We start from the raw sequence: 16,611 nt of genomic DNA, 5'->3' as shown, positions 1-16,611 counted from the left end.
TGACCTGATGGCATTTGAAACACCAGCAATATCATTTACAGCATCACAGCAACACACGAGTCACTACAATATGATAAAGAGTCAGATAAGTGGCAGTCTAAGTGTATAGAGCTATTCTAATATATTGTTGCTGTTAATTGCCCTTAAATTATTCCAACTCATGGTATCAAAATCCATTATTGTAGCAATTGTTCTAATTCATCTTATCAATGATCTCCTCTGTCCTCATTGGCCCTCTACTTCACCAAATATAATGTTCTCCCCAAATGGTTGACCCTTCCTCATGACGTGAGCAAAGTAGGCTAGTCAAACAATGTTCTCCTCTGACCAATTGATTTTCACTGGCTTATTTTCAGAAGTAGAACACCAGATCTCTCTTCCTAGTCATTCTTAGTCAAGAAGTCCTACGGAAACCTGTGCACCTTGGATGATACTGCTGGTATATAAAATGACATTGATATAGCTTTCAGTATATAGCAACACACAAGCTACCATGGAATGACAAATTGACCGACAAGTGGTAAAATAAAAATAGGTAAGAATTGTACAGCAAGGGATAAAAATCCTAATTAGTCATCAACATGCAGTGTGCGGTTTTGACACTTGTCTTAGTTTTCTAGTACTGCTATAAAAGAACCACTGAAGTGGCTGGTCTTAAACAACGGAAAATAATTCCCTTATATTTTAGGATAGTAGACGTCTGACTTCAGAGTGCTGAGACAGTAAAAAGTTTGCTATCTCTATGCGCTCTGGAGGAAAGTCTTCGTCTCCTTTCAACCTCTGGGGTTCAGCATGTCATGGAGATCCATATGTGTCTTAGTATTAATCTTCCCCTGGTTCTAGGATGTTCTCAGCACAGGTTCAAAAGATGTGCTCCCCTCTTGCTCCTTTTCCTTGGTGATAATCAGGCCCCTCAAACTATACTCACTTGTTCACTTTCTTTTATATCTCAAATGAAACTACTAACTGAAGATACAACCTAATCCAGTATATTGTATCAGGCTTCATTAACATACTGACTCTAATCCTGCCTCATTAACATCTCAGAGGTTAAGGCGCCACCACGCCTAGGACAGGTACATTAGATCACAAAATGGATGATAATACCAATATTGAAGCTCATGTTCTAGTCAAATTGACCTATATTTGTAGGGAACACAATTCAATTCATAACAATTCTGTCTATGCAAGTTGGCCCACACATTGATTTAGGGGATAAAGTGATGAATTTGCTCAAGCAACCAGTTCTTAGCATTAACTATTGCTATAAATGTCCTGTTATTTTTTAAAAAATTTTTCTCCAGTTTTTTTCTTTCACTCTCTTCAGAATAATGAACGGCTGGATTTCTATTTTCCAATCTAGCCTTTGCATAGACGCAGTCCGGGTGTCACTGCAGGAATCCTATCCTGGGGTCAGGTCTTATTTCTTTTTACAAGTCTAGTTAAGGAGTTCTGAGACTCTGTCATGGTTGCCCCCATTACAGTCTTGCTTGTTCCGCTTGTCTGGAGCTCTACACAGCGTATATTGCACAGATGTCTGTTGACTGATCATCAATGGCACATGGTCTTCATTTCAAAGTATGAGGGATAATAGAGTATATTGGCTAACAGCCCAGTCTGATCTTCATTGGGGAAAGTGGACTGCTTTATGCAGCAGATATGTTGCCTCTGTACCTCTGTATATTCCTTTTGACAAAAGAAAAGCATTGACTTTTCAAAGCTCGGGTTCTGGAACAAGAATCTTGAGTTGAAATGCCTTTTCAGCCTCTTTGAGCTGCATCCAATACATCAAAGTGCCATGCCTCAGTTTCCCTGTTTGTAATACATGAATAAGAATAAATAATAGCACCTGTATCTAAAGTTTTTTTCTGTGAGGGTTAAATCAGACAGTGAATTTCATCCATGATTTATCACAGTCCTTAACATGTAATAAGAGATTTTCAATGATAGTTTAGAAATAAAAGCTCCTTCCTTCTATGATTCAACTAGTAGTTTTTCAGTGCTCAGTATTCTGATTGCTTCCTGACTGTGTTAACAGAGAACCCAAAAGATCTAGGCTGATAAGTGTGCCGGTGAAATAGTCTTTGAACTCTTCTAATAAGAGAGGCATGGAGAGGCTGCTATTTGATCCAATGCTTGGGTTTCTACTTGAATATTTTGTTTATGATTCACTTTTGGGCCCCTGGCAGACGCGAAATATTTGTTCTATATGAGTCCTTTCCCAATTCTAGCATTTTCCAGCTTGTAATAATTTGCTTGTTAAATTAAAAGTCAGGTCTATATTCACTAGTTATTTGATATCCTCAAAACCTGAATGACTCTTGTAGAAAGTAAGTCACCAGTCTTCATTTTGTAAGAAATGGTATTCCTACAGTATGGTCATATTTTCTTTTGAAAAATGAAAATATAGTGCCTGGGGTCTTAAAGGCTTGAAGGTAAACAAGCGGCCATCTAGCTCAGAAGCAACAAAGCCCACATGGAAAAAGCACACCAGCCTGTGCGATCACAAGGTGCTGAAGGGATCATGTGTAAGGCATCATCAGAAAAAAATTACCATATTTTTAAAATAAAATAATCTTTATTTTTTAAATAAAATCTTTATTTTTTAAAAATAAAGGGGGAGAGGAAGCATTTAGGAACTGGAGGAAAGCTGTATTCTTCATCAGTGCTACTTCGCACCCTGACTGATTCATCTCCTCTGCTAGACCCCTCTGTGAGGGGATCTCCAGCGGCCGACAGATGGGCTTTGGGTCACCACTCTGCACTTCCCATTTCATTTACTATGGTAAAAATTTTTTTTCTGATGATGCCTTACACCTGATCCCTTCAACACCTGGTGATCGCAAAGGCTGGTGTGCTTTTTCCATGTGGGCTTTGTTGCTTCTGAGCTAGATGGCCGCTTGTTCACCTTCAAGCCTTTAAGATCCCAGACACTATCTCTTTTGATAGCCAGGCACCATCAGCTTTCTTCACCACACTTGCTTATGCACCCATTTTTCCTCAGCGACCATATCATGGCGGCGTGCACCCAATGATATGATTTTTTTGTTCTTTAATGCCTGATAACTGATCCCTTCGGAACCACGTGATCACACAGGCTGGTGTGTTCTTCCATGTGCACTTTGTTGCTTCTGAGCTGATGGCCACTTGTTTATCTTCAAGCCTTTAAGACCCCAGACACTATCTCTTTTGATAGCCGGACACCAGTATGGTCATATTTTCAAGGAACAATTGGTCTACATGATAGGTGCTAGATGTTACAGAGATTTTTGAAATTTATTTATTGATGTGGAACATTCTTATTTAAAGCAGAAAGAGGAGTTCAAAGGTCAAAGGTCTTTTTACAGCTCTGTCAAGTCCCCTGAGTGATGATATATAAGCCATTTCAACTTTCTTTGGCTCAGTTTCCTCATCTGTCAATAGACAGCTAATATCCCCTCCTTCAGAGGTCTGTTCAGAGAATTAATTAGGTGATGAGTCAGCTTGGGCCAGTATCTAAGCAACACTTTCATTTCTCCTCATTCCAAATTTGTATTCATTTCTTCAGTTGGTTGGATCCTAGCTATAATAAAGGACATGGAAAGTTATCTGCCCATGGGGGGATACTACACTATGTTACAAAGCCACAAACCATATCCTTTCCATCTGTTAAATGTGTCTTCCATTTGGAGGCTATGAAAGGCCAGCAGAGACAACACAGATGCTTTGTAGTGTGTAGGAGAGTAGAGGGGCCTGACGCCATACAGTCATGCCTATTGTGGAACTCTGGACAAGCTGTTAACCTCTAGGTGCCTTAGTTATCTCAACTGCGAAATGAAGACAGGAAAACTCACAACATCAAATTTGAGGGGTGGGATACAGGGGGGGTGGCATTCAAATGAGACAGAGTCTCTGAAGAACCTTACACATGTTCCTCTGGCATGAGGATGTTTAGCAAATTAAGGTTTCTGCCATCTGTCCCACTATTACTAAAAAAATAGAGTGATAGAAATCTATGGTGGCCAGAACTCTAAACACTCTTTGCTACTAACCCAAAGGTCGACAATTCAAATCCATCTAGAGCAAACTTGGATGAAAGGCCTGTTGATCTACCTCTGAAAATGGAGTTACTGCCAACCCTATGGAGAACAGCTCTACTCCAACATACATGGGATCACCAGGAATTGGAATCAACTCAACCACCACTGCTTGACTTCTCCTGTGAGCGTGTACCTGAACTTATTATTGACATGTAGAACTTAATTAAATGGTCGTTGATAGGTAATGGTGTTTATAATTGAATTCTAATCTTTGACTATAATCCAAACAAATACTTTTTTCCAGGAGTAAAGAAATGTACATATATATGTGTGTGTTTTCAGTTTCCAGAAGGTAATATGTATTCCTCTAAAATTAAAGAAGGCGGATTTGATATCTTTGGGATCTTGACCCATTCCGCTTTGGGAGACTGAGTTCACCATTTTGCAGGAGGAGTTCCATTGCTACTGCAGCTCACTTTTTATTATCCTAGCTAATGTTAGAGACTATTAGCAGAGATAATTCAATTAATTAAATAATCCATTCAGGATTTCCTGCACTCCTACCCTACAGCTGAAGTTCCAGAGGCTTCCCTAATTATGAGAGACCAGGGAATCCAACCAAGTGTGATAAGAATAAAGGCCTGGGACTGGGATGTTCCAATATGTCCCTATTACTGCACTTGATACAACACTCTGAGGGACATATTCTAGCAGCCTATGGGGACAAACTCCACTTCCTGTCCATTCTGATTCCAACAAGATTTATTCAAGTACCACACTGGTGAAATGAAAAAAACAAAACAAACAGAAACTAATGAACCCTGAGAGGTGCAGTGAAAAAGAAGGGAGCCTGGTAAATGGCACGTGGTCTGGAGGACCAGGTGGCTTGTAGAATCTTTCTAGCAATGGCACTGAGTGCTCCTGGTAACTACACAAGGAGACAGCCACTAAAGACCTGATTTCTTCAAGATCATGTGTTGAGTCAATAACAAAGTTAATCTCAAACCCTAGCTCTCTGGCCTTTTTTATTGTTATTGTTACAGTGACATCATACTAAAGGGAAATGATATCAAGTTTGTGACTCTGATAGACTTTGAGAAATAGGCCAATTCTTATGCTACGTGCTATGTCAACTTGGCCAAGTTAACTTGACTTATCTGGTGTTCAGGTTGTACACCCACAAAATGGATACTATTGTTTCAGACAATGTCCTCAAAGTGTCTGGATAAAGAATTGTAACCCATTCAAAGGAGGTAAAAAAATTCTTAGGCAGGCTGTCCTGCTAAAGTCAGCTCATCCTCTCCAGTCTCTGAATTTGACAATCTGGCATTAAAAGTAACTGCAGGTCTTTGGAGTCACGTTGCATTAAAGTGTGAAAGGAGGTGTTTGCTACAGTGTGACCTGCAAGCTGCATTCTACTTTGTCAGAGAGAGACAGTCTGGAGCCACTGCCAAATACAAGTGTGTACAGAGCGACCTAAGGTACAACTCTCATTAAATGCTATGTTCTATCCAAATCCTCATGCAGGAAATGCTATTGGGTAGGGTTTGCTTTTTATTATTTTATAATTAAAAAATGGTTGGAGCAGTAATTTGTAGCTATTTTAATCAAGCTGCTTTTCCTTTGTCTCTTCATGGAAATGACAAGCACTTGCCCTCCCTAGATATCTGGCACTTCTTGTGATATTTTTCCCCTTCATGTCAAAATGACAGGCTCTTCATTACTAGGGCTACTTGATCCTTTCTTGTAGCATGGTATCCTGACATTTCATTCTCGTGTCATTCTTCCCAAGTCATTATTTAGTGTTTATTCACAGGTGAAGATGCAGGGCCATGCTCAGGAGTGGTTTTGCAGGGGTTCCCCCCCAAGTTGAAAGGAAGAACAGTATATCATACATCATATATATATATATAGATACACATATTATACTATGTATGTGTATACTGTGATTATATATATGTTTGTACTATAATAATCATGTAATATATGATGACTACCATCTGGATCATGACTATTCTAATTAAGTAGAGGGTTTAGCTTTCTGAATCCATCACTGACAGGGTGCCAAATGACAACCCCGTCCGGACTCAAAAGTGTCATTCAATGGTGGCTGTGCAGTAAAGCGAGGTGGAGAGCCTTCCCAACAGCACTAGCTGCTGGGTGGGGAAAGGTGCAGATGCATTTCTTACTCAGCATTTATATTATGGATATTTCCATGGCTTCCTGCAAGAATGCATCCTCTCCAAGCTGCTTACTTGATTAAAATGAACTCAATTAATTTTAATATGTCCTATGCTACTTATGGGGAAAATGGTTTCTTTTGGATTTGTTATCAAGCACCCCCAACTGATCTGATCTTTGGAAATTTTCTTCAATTAAATGAATTCACTTTCCAGGAGATAAAACAGCAGATCTAAGCCTTTTCAATGGACTTTGACTTAAAGAACTATTCATCGGTGCATTGCTTTATATATTTTATTTTTAGAGTTTAAAATAATCTTTCAAAGCTAAAGCTGCCTTAGGAGCCAAGTGCAATCACAAACAGCATTGAACACTTTCAAACAGCCAGCATCAATGTGATCCAGGTCTCCCAACAGATCTGCGCTTTTGCTCTGGGGGTCGGCGAGGAGGAGGTCCTCATGTGGGGTAAATAGCAGCTCCAATAAAAACCTCTGTTCCATCTTCTGTTAAACCTCAACAGTGGAATCAAAGAGAATGTGCATTTTCATGATTCTTGATACGTGATGTAATCCCCAACCCCCATATAAACAACCCTGTGTCTTATTTGACATTCTCAATAGTCACATAGGAAAACTTCCTTCGGCTATCACCCTTGCAGCATAGGATATCTACAGTGAACTTTTTGCTGTTGTTAACTTGATAGATGAAATGTGATAGAGGATTAGAATTTCAAAGTATGTTCCTTTGAATATTACTGAAGGAGCACTAATGGTGCTATGGGATAAGGGTTGAGACATTAAATTGTAAAGTTGGCACTTCAAGACCACAGCTCCTCCTCGTGAGAAGGGTGAGGCTGTCTGCTCCCATAAGTAGTCACAGTGTCAGAAACTCGGGAGTTGCTCTACTCGGTCTTTCAGAGTGGCTGAGTCAGAATCAACTCTATGACAGTGAGTTTGGATTATGGTTTTGATTGTTACTGAGATTGAACCCTTTTGTTATTAACAATCCACATTTCTTATTTAAGTAATCTCAAAACTGAATTTCCTCCCCTTGTACAGTTAATCTTAGTCTCAATCTAAGGAGTAGAAACAATTGTCTCTTCTTGAGGCTCCACTAACTTTTTTTGTTGTTGTTCTATCTTTTTTAATTAGGGACTCATACAACTCTTTTCACAATCCACACATTCATCAATTGTGTAAAACACATTTGTACATTAATTGAGCTCATCATTCTCAAAACATTTGCTCTTCACTTAAGCCCCTGGCAGCAGCTCCTCATTTTTCCCCTTCTTCCCCACTTCCTCCTCCCTCATGAACCCTTGATAATTTATAAATTATTATTTTGTCATATCTGGGGCTCCACTAAATTAAAATTAAACTCCCTGGAAGAAAACAATGGGTGTGATGCCTCCAGTTCTGGAGGTGCCAGAATTCCACGCAGGCCTCTTCAAGGATCTGCTGCACCTGCTTTTGAGGCTAACCCGATCCCTATCTTAAGCTAGCTTCTCAAGAGAAACAAAACCAGTGACACTGTTATGGGTATGTATAGATACTTTTATATTTGAAACTGTGTCACACAGTTGTACCAATTGGCAAGTTTCAAGTCTGTAGGTCAGACTTGAAATATGTTTCTCCATATTCATCTAGCTTTGCAGGGTAGGGGGGGTGGCACATGGGGGAGGGAAGTAATGAACCCAAGATTGTCCGGAAGATCACAGGCAGGCTGATGGCAGCAGAAGTAGATGAATCTAAGGTCAGTAGATTAGGCTTGTTCTTCAAGAAACGAATGATACCAAGGTGAATGGATCAGATAGCAGGGCTCTGAGGACTCCCAGAATGGACAGACAATATGGCAGGCCATTGGATCAAATTAAAACAACAAAAACAGAGGTCATTTATCCAGTTGCAGGATCTAGACACAGCAAGAACAAAATAAGCAGTCAGTCTGACAGCATCCACTAACCATTTACATTGGAAGGAGGCCACACCCCTAGGCAATTAATAGTGGCAGGTCTGTGACCTGAGTGTGAGCATTGCATTCTACCTTCATCTTATCCCATTGTGGAGACTTACAACTGAGTGGATGGGAAGAGATTGCCTTAGATCAGGTCACAGGGGATTGGTAGGGATTAGTTGCCAAACCACTGACTATCTTGGCCAGGCCAAGTTTATCAGAAACCTCAACTCCCTCATTTTCCCTCTCAGCCTTTTGATGTCAATGTGTGGCAATCTCCTTTTGCAATATTAGCCATTGAAATTCTCATGGAACATAGTTCTGCTCTGCCATGCACAGGGTCATCATCAGTAGGAATAGATTCCACATCAACTAGCTTTAAAGCAGGCAGGCAGAAGTGACAATTATTCATCTGAGTCTTTAGAGCAGCGGTTCTCAACCGGTGGGTCGCGATGCCTTTGGGACTTGAACCACCCTTTCACAGGGTTGCCCGGTTCATAGCAGTAGCAAAATGACAGTTATGAGGTAGCAGCAAAAATAATTTTATGGTTTGGGAGAGGGGGTCACCATAACATAAGGAACTATATTACAGTGTTGCGGCATTAGGAAGGTTGAGAATCACTGCTTTAGTGTGTTCAAGAAAGGGTCATATGTCCTTTTCTTTCTGAGGGACTAAAATGTGCACATTTTAAAGGAGGTCACTAAAAAAGAAACAAGGCCTAGTGAAACTGCTTTCTGTAACTAGTACCAGGTAAAGAAGCAAGGAAAATGACCAAGCTGAGGAGTTGCTAAAAGGGAAATGAGGAAAGCGAGTGTTTAGCATTTTAATTTCCATTCTCAGGGAACTAGAATTAAGAAATAAGCCAGAAATCCTACCTTTAATTTATTGCCTGATATAATGTATTATCTGTTTAAGTTATTTACCAATGTGTGTGAACTTTTTTACTATTCTTATCGTGGATTATGTGAGGGATTTTGTAGCAATCATCATTTTGCATTAATCTTCACCTTTGTCGCATCTCCCACTTGTAAAACAGTATCTTCCCTTGCATCAAATTTAACACCCGTCTACCCTCCGGCCCCTATTGGTTCCCTAGTGACCTGCACCCTCCCTCCCTCAGAACCACCAGGGTATGTTTCTTTTGGTAAGAAGAACTTTTCTTGATTAATTTTTCTATAAAAGTGGTCTCACACCATATTTACCCTGTTGTTTTTGACGACATAATTTCACTCAGTATACTGTCCTCTAAGTCCATTCATATCATGAGGTGTGTCTCCATTTCTTTTCTTTTTTCATAAAAAATTTCTTTGTACATCAGATGGGGGTTACATTTTAGACCATCACCTTCATATTTGACAGTTTAACCCCTCCATAGTTTACTCTTCACTATCTCCTTGATTTCTCTTGTCCCTCTTATTAAGAAATGTTCTTCACACCCACTAGCCAGCTCTCCCTGATGGCCTTTTAGCTTGTCTCCATCTTCTTGTCATTATTAACAGGGCATGGATGTGCTGATTGTGCCTCTTCCTGAGGATACATGCCCAGCAGAAGGATCCCTGGATTGTACGGAATTTCTATTGCCAGTTGTTTGAGGTAACTTTTTCACTTTTTACAGTGGTTATACAGTTGATATATGTCTAATATTGATTTTTTCTTGAACTTTAGGATATTTGTGGGATTATCTTAGTCTCTAAAAAAGTCAAGGCTTTCATTTGAGAAGAAATCTGCCATAAGACCTTGCAATCCCCTTGGTACCCACGAATCTCAATGTTAAATTAGCTACTATGTCCGTCCAAATGCTTCCACTCGGGCAATCATTTTAATTAGTTAGGTGACTAATAGGATGACAGGTAAGTGAATACTACCTTCATTTGCTATTTCCAGGATATTATTTTCCCTTATACCATTTATTGGTAGCAAGAGATATGAAAATATTTATCTCTCTGGAAAATGGCTCTATTTTATTTCAGCAGAGTGTATGTAAGGTCTCTAGAAAAGAAAAAAATAATCTTAAGGTTTCATTAGCTAAATTTAAAAAACCTTATTCAATTTACTTGACATTTTTAACTGACACTATCTGAATTGTAACTCTCAGCAGAGACTACTTATTCAAGACTATGTGGTGCAGTTGAATTAGGGAAATCGACTGCACAAGGTCTCTTTAAAGTGTTGAAGAGCAAGAATGTCACTTGGAGGACATAGAGTGCTTGACTTGGGCTGTGGTATTTTCAATTGTCTCATGTGCATATGACACTTGGAAATTGAATAAGGAAGAACAAAGTAGAATGTATGCATTTGACGTATGGTCCTGGTGAAGAATATTCAAAATCCCATGGACAGAATGCTCCTTAGAAGCAAAGATTGTGAGTCTTGGTCTCACGTACTTTCGGCATAATATCCGGAGAGACTGGTGCCTGATAAAGGACATCGTGCTTGGTAAAATGGAGGGAGAGCAAAAAAGTCGAAGACCCTTGATGAAACCGATTGATGCAGGGCTTCAATGATGAGCTCAAACGTAAGCATAGTTGGGAGGATGGTTGAGGACCTGACACTGTTTTTTCCTGTTCTGCATGAGGTTGCATGAAGCCTGAACAGATTTGGAGGTGACTCACAATAGCATTTGATGTAGCAGAAGTCTCTGTGTCTACACACGAGAAATTGAAGAAGCCATTCAGGCCATCCACGCTTGATGTATTCAGGGTTGTTGCAACTAAAATGATTGCTTGACCTCCCTGTCTTTTAGCCTTCCACCCAATCTGTATTTTCCTATGGATGCTTAAAAATCAACTATTGTGAATAAAATTAAGGTCTCTTCCTCCAGCTATGTGATTGGAAAGTGTGCAGAAGGATCAGTCCAGGAACTGATGAGTCACGTTGCTTTGGATGTGGAGTCTAGGATCCCTAAAATGTTTTGAACTCTTCAACTGAATAGGATAGAAACAGGATGTTTCTCCGGTTGGAATTCTATGAGATGCCACAAATGAGTGCCTTATCTCGTTTTGTCATAATGACTTACTGCACAATACACTCTGTACCCTAAAGTACTACTAGATTAAAAACTGAAATCAAACTCACTATCGCGGATTGGATGCTGACTCATAGGACAGGGCAGAACTGCCCCTGTGGGGTTTCTGATACTGTCACTCTTTATAGGCGTGGGAAGCCTTGTGTTTCTCCAGCAGAGTTGCTGGTGGGTTCCAGCTGCTGACCTTGCCGCTGGCAGCACAACTCATGACAACTGTGCCACCAGGACTCCTCCTTGGTGCCTAGCTTACACTCTCCCTCCCTTCCGATTTTTCAATAGGCTCTATGCCCGGTCTCATTGATAACAGAGTCCTAAGTCTTTGCACTGATTCATATGCTATGATTTTAGATAAATTGCCCATGCAATTTGCCATCTGTCAAGCTATAGATAGTGGAAACAATGTACACATATTAGGGGCTCTTTCTCTATTTGCTGAATTGATGATTTAAAAAAGAGATAATAGGAAAAATGGCTGGAATTTTCATTATGAAGAAAGAGAAAGGCAGTGTGGCTTGTTCTTAATGGGGTGGGGGTGGGGGGGAAGGTCTTCTAAAATTTTTCTTTCCCAGGGCTCTGAAGTCTGTCTACTAGTTTCATGCCCTGAAAAATGATGAGCATCCTTCCCTTCTTAAAAAAAAAAAAGTGTACGTTTGGTTGGCTTGCCACTGAGTAGTTTGAAAGGGATAAACAGAGCTCTAGTTCTACAGATAAGTACATCTGAGTCATTCTCCTTGCTGCTTCGTTGATGTTCATGTTTCAGTGGGGGAGCACACTGTGGTCTGTTCGACAGCAATTTTGGCTTTGTCTAACATTGCTTCCGGATGAGGTACAGGTGGCATGGTACTTGATTCCTTGATTGATTTGGACATTTTCCCCCTATGGGGCTGAGGCTTTCTTTTGAGAGCTTCTGAATCTCAAGGAGAATACGGCAGCAGGTATTCAATGGCACTTGCCAAAGCAACATCACAAAACCTATCAGCAGATAAAAGAATCAATAATATTTTTGAAGAGGAACAACAGCTCGTGGTAAGATTCCTTGACCTTTGCTTTTTCAAGACCAGATAGAAAATGTTCACCTGCCAGACTCTACAATATACTGCTGGAAACGCATATTGTAAGATGTATCACACCGGGCTCTGACAGAAGTCCCCCCAGGTTCCACTACCATCCCTTTCTTTGCTATTAATGTCATTGTTGTTAGGAGCTGTGAGGTTGTCTTTGACTTGTAGTGACCCAATATGGAGTTGAATGAAGCGTTCCCCTCCATGTCCTAACCTCAGGATTGGTGGGATGTTTGGGTTCATGGTTGTGGCCATGGGATAGTTGCTTCCAACCCAAAGAGCTTATCCTCTAGCATGCCATCAGGTAGTCTCCCACCAAATTTGCATCCAGTGTATCCAGTTGTGTAGGCCAGAAATCAAGCTCCAATTGTTAACTTCGGCGAGTGCATAAGTAGCTTCTTGCCTTACCCTCCTTTATCCATCCAAATTATTGTCAATATTTCAACTTAATGTGGTGCTTCTATCTCTCAGAATTTCACCACTAGCCATCTATGCCAATGTGTTAGAAGCACACTTTATATGACATACTTCTTCCTCTACTAATAGTCAATTCATCAGTAAGGCTTTCAAATTTACTCCCAAAAAATTGCACGTTTTCCTCTTTTCTATCATTGCTCCCTAGTCTGCATCACCATTATCCCTTACATGGTCTGGTCTCTTCACTATTCTGTCCAACACTTGTCTTGCTTTTGATCCACTCCTCTCCATGTTATGTCCAGGGAGCACTTTCAAAAGTTACAATCAAATTTAAAAAATTAGAATGATAAACGTCCAAGGATGGGATCTGGCACTCGACCATCTTAACCAAGCGATCAGTGTTAGCATGGGCAGGGCAAAAACAGATCAACATCTCAGGCACGGCACTGACTCTGTCAGATCCTGGTTGAAAATGCATAATCACATTCAAATCATAAGAAGAAATAAGAGGACTCCAGAAAATAATTGGTTACTATTCTTCAAACGTATCAAAGCCATACAACACAAAGAGACTACGGTAACCGTAGAACACCAGAAACAAAGGTAGATGTGAAAACGAAATGCAATCTGAGATCATGGCCCAAGAAATAATGGTATTGGTGGAAAAACTGGTGAAAATCAAACAAGAGAGGATAGCTCGTAGGAATGTTATCAGGGGTAATTTCTTGGTTTGGATCGCTGTGCTATAATTATGTCGGGTAATTTTAGAAGATGCATTGTGAAAAGTGTACAAAGATTGTTGAAGCATTTTGCAGTGCTTTCCTTTGAAATTTAAAATTTAAAGGATATATTACATTAAAATGCAAATTAGATGACCACTGGATTAATATTTCTATCCCTTATAATGTCTAAATAGTCATTCCTAATTGCTTCCAGAATAAAAACCAAAGGTATAAACTTATTCTACCAGATTGTACGTAAGCTGATACCTGGCTGTGACAATGTATTAGATTATTCTTCGTTCCCATTGTTCGGCAGAATGAATGCACACCGACACTGTGCCTCACATCCAAAGTCTGTGTGGCATCAGTTTGGGGGGGGATAGTGTGGGGGTGCCATTGTTCTTATGATTAATGAGGCCGCTCTTAACTGCTAGCTAGCCTTCCCATGGTTGCTGCTACCTTCCACTCCTTTCACCTCTGTAGCCACCTCTTGCTAACCCCAACAGCCAGTGAACACTATTGAAAAGGAAAACCGATCACGTTTTCTGCCACCTGAAAGCCCCCTCCTGACAGAATAAAATATAAATTCTTTACTATTACCTACTTCTCCAAATTTAACCCAAACTCGTCTTCTTAGCTTAGCCCTCCATCCAACCTGCCCACTCCATTTTACGTCGCCAAGCCCGACTCATCTTTCAATTTTCAGTCTAGATATTGCTTCCTGGGAAAGCTGCTCTGATACCTGAAAGCTCCTATCTGCAGACTATTCCCAAGGGGACTCCCATGTTGTTGCTGTTGCTGCTGTTGTTGTTGTTGTTAGATGCATTTCAACTCACAGTGACCATGTACAATAGAACAAAACACTGCCCAGGGAAATGTGAAGGAAAAGAAACTTTTCGCTGTTTTTTTTCTTGTTTTTGTTTTTTTATGGCTACCAGAGATTTGAGGGAAAGGGGAATAGGGGGGTAAATAACTAACTAGATCATAAACATGTATTAACTTGGGAGAAGAGACAGGCGATACACAATAAGGGCATGGTCAACATACATGCCCAAGGTAAAGGAAGACACTGGGACGTATGGAAGAGTAAAAATGCCATAATTGTGAGTACCATAATACATGCAATTCTGCTATAACAGGCTGATTTATGAGTGAATTCACAGATGAAAAGGTATGGAATTATGCATGAGCATAGCCATCTACATTTATGGTTTGACAAAGGATGTTCTTGTTAGGTGCCATAGAGTCCATTCTAACCCTCACACAGCAGAAGGAAAGATTGCCCACTCCTGTGCCGTCCTCGTCATTATCCCTAGTCTTGAGCCCATGTTGCAGCCTCTATATCAATCCACAGATTATTTCTACACACACATGCATGTGTGCTGCAACTATATACAAGTGGGTAAAGGGGCTTCCAAAAGGTCATAGACAAGTTTATTATCTTTTCATTTAATTTTCCATGAACATTTTGGAGCCCCTCTTATACATGGGCAACGTTATGAAAACATCTCAGCCCTAACCAAACACCTTGATGACATGAATCACTGAAGTGGGGACCATAGTTGGGGGGAGCATCAATGTCAATTGGCATAATAGGGTCCACAAAGGCAACGTTCCCAGCCCAGCTTGGTGAGTAGTGACAGGAGTATGTGAGTGGGCACCTAAGACACAGCTATTGGTATCTTCCTGATGGGAGCAGAAAAGAGTGATGAAAGGTAAAGATTCAAAGAAACAAGCCCAAAAGGTGGAGTATGTGAACTACAACCTCTGTTCATCCTGAGACTAGAAGAACTAGACGGTGCCCGGCTAGCACTACTGATAGCTCTAAGTAGGATCATAATAGAAGGTCCTGGATAGAGTGGGAGAAAAATGTAGAGGAAGAAGGAAAATCTTTAAAAAGATCAGAATTACTGATCTGATAAATATTGGTCACCTTTAGACATTCTTTAAACAGAGAACGGAATCCACTCTCAGAGATCGTTCTTCAGCCAAACCATAGTTGCACCCATAAAATGAATAATAATAATAGCCCATAGAAGGTGCTTCACAGAACAATAATCTATAGTGATGTCACATCAGGCTCCACGGAGTTTGCAGTTAATTAACTTGCCTTTGCTGTTTTTCTGGAAGTTAGAAATTAAGGTAACTCCTTAAAAGTGATTTAAGTAAAAGAGAATTACCTAGATCATAGTAAAATAAGTGCAGAGTGGGATCAGAATTATTCATTTTGTAAATATAATTTATGTGTCACTTGTTATAGTTTCTTTATTAGTAAAAATTGTAAAAGAAAAAGAAAAAGAAAGATAAAGAAAAAAGAGTTGTTTGTAATGTTTAACCAGAAGGACAGGAGCATTGACTAAAGAGAAAATAGATGGAAACATATTCTCCCACATCCCAAGGAAAAAGTAGAATAAATTGTTTTATGAGTCATCACCACTCAATATTTGAAGACTACTGACCATCAGAGAAGAAAGCAGCTTATGAAAGAAAACATGATATTTATTAACCCATAAAGTAGAGTCTTTCTACTCCCATAGAGTTACAGTCTTAGAAACCCACAGCCCTACAGGGTCACTATGAGTTGAAATTGTCTCCATGGGCGTGAGTTTGGTTTGGTTGTCCTGTAACAAGTGATAAGATTATTAAGGTCCCTCTACCAGAGCCCCTTCTTTCTTAATGTCCCTAAATCCTCTACATTCTCTGTGCCTCGACAGCGAGTTGAGATGGACCGGACCCACTCTGTTTCCTTGAATGACATGTTCACTCCAACTCTCCCTGTCCAACCCCACCGCCCATCTGCTTCATGAATTGACTTACTTGCCACAGGCAGCCTGAGTCACCCAAGTTTCAAGAGCAAGAGATGAACAAAGAGAAGAATTTGCCTGAAACAAACTTCCAAAGTCAGGAAGGAACAGCAAAGATGGACAAATCTGCAGGAGAATCCCAGGAAAGCAGCAGGCAGTAGAAGGAATGGCTTTGGGAAATGAACTTGATCTGTACATCTGTACTCCAACCATGAGAAAGTTTATAAGGAAATAAGTCTAACAGATAGTCCAGGGTGCCCTTCCAACAATGACTATAACTCAGAGAACTAGGGAATTGAACATTGGTTCATGATTCTATCATCCTATATTCTTTCATAAAAAATCAGAAGATAAAAACTCTTTCAATGTCACTTAGCTCCATAAGAAGACTTAAACAGCTCAATTGAGCATGCTCAGCTTAAATGAAT

Source organism: Tenrec ecaudatus, chromosome X (assembly GCF_050624435.1).
Source record: "Tenrec ecaudatus isolate mTenEca1 chromosome X, mTenEca1.hap1, whole genome shotgun sequence".
In the NCBI taxonomy this organism is placed as follows: domain Eukaryota; kingdom Metazoa; phylum Chordata; class Mammalia; order Afrosoricida; family Tenrecidae; genus Tenrec; species Tenrec ecaudatus.
This window is presented reverse-complemented; position numbering follows the sequence as displayed.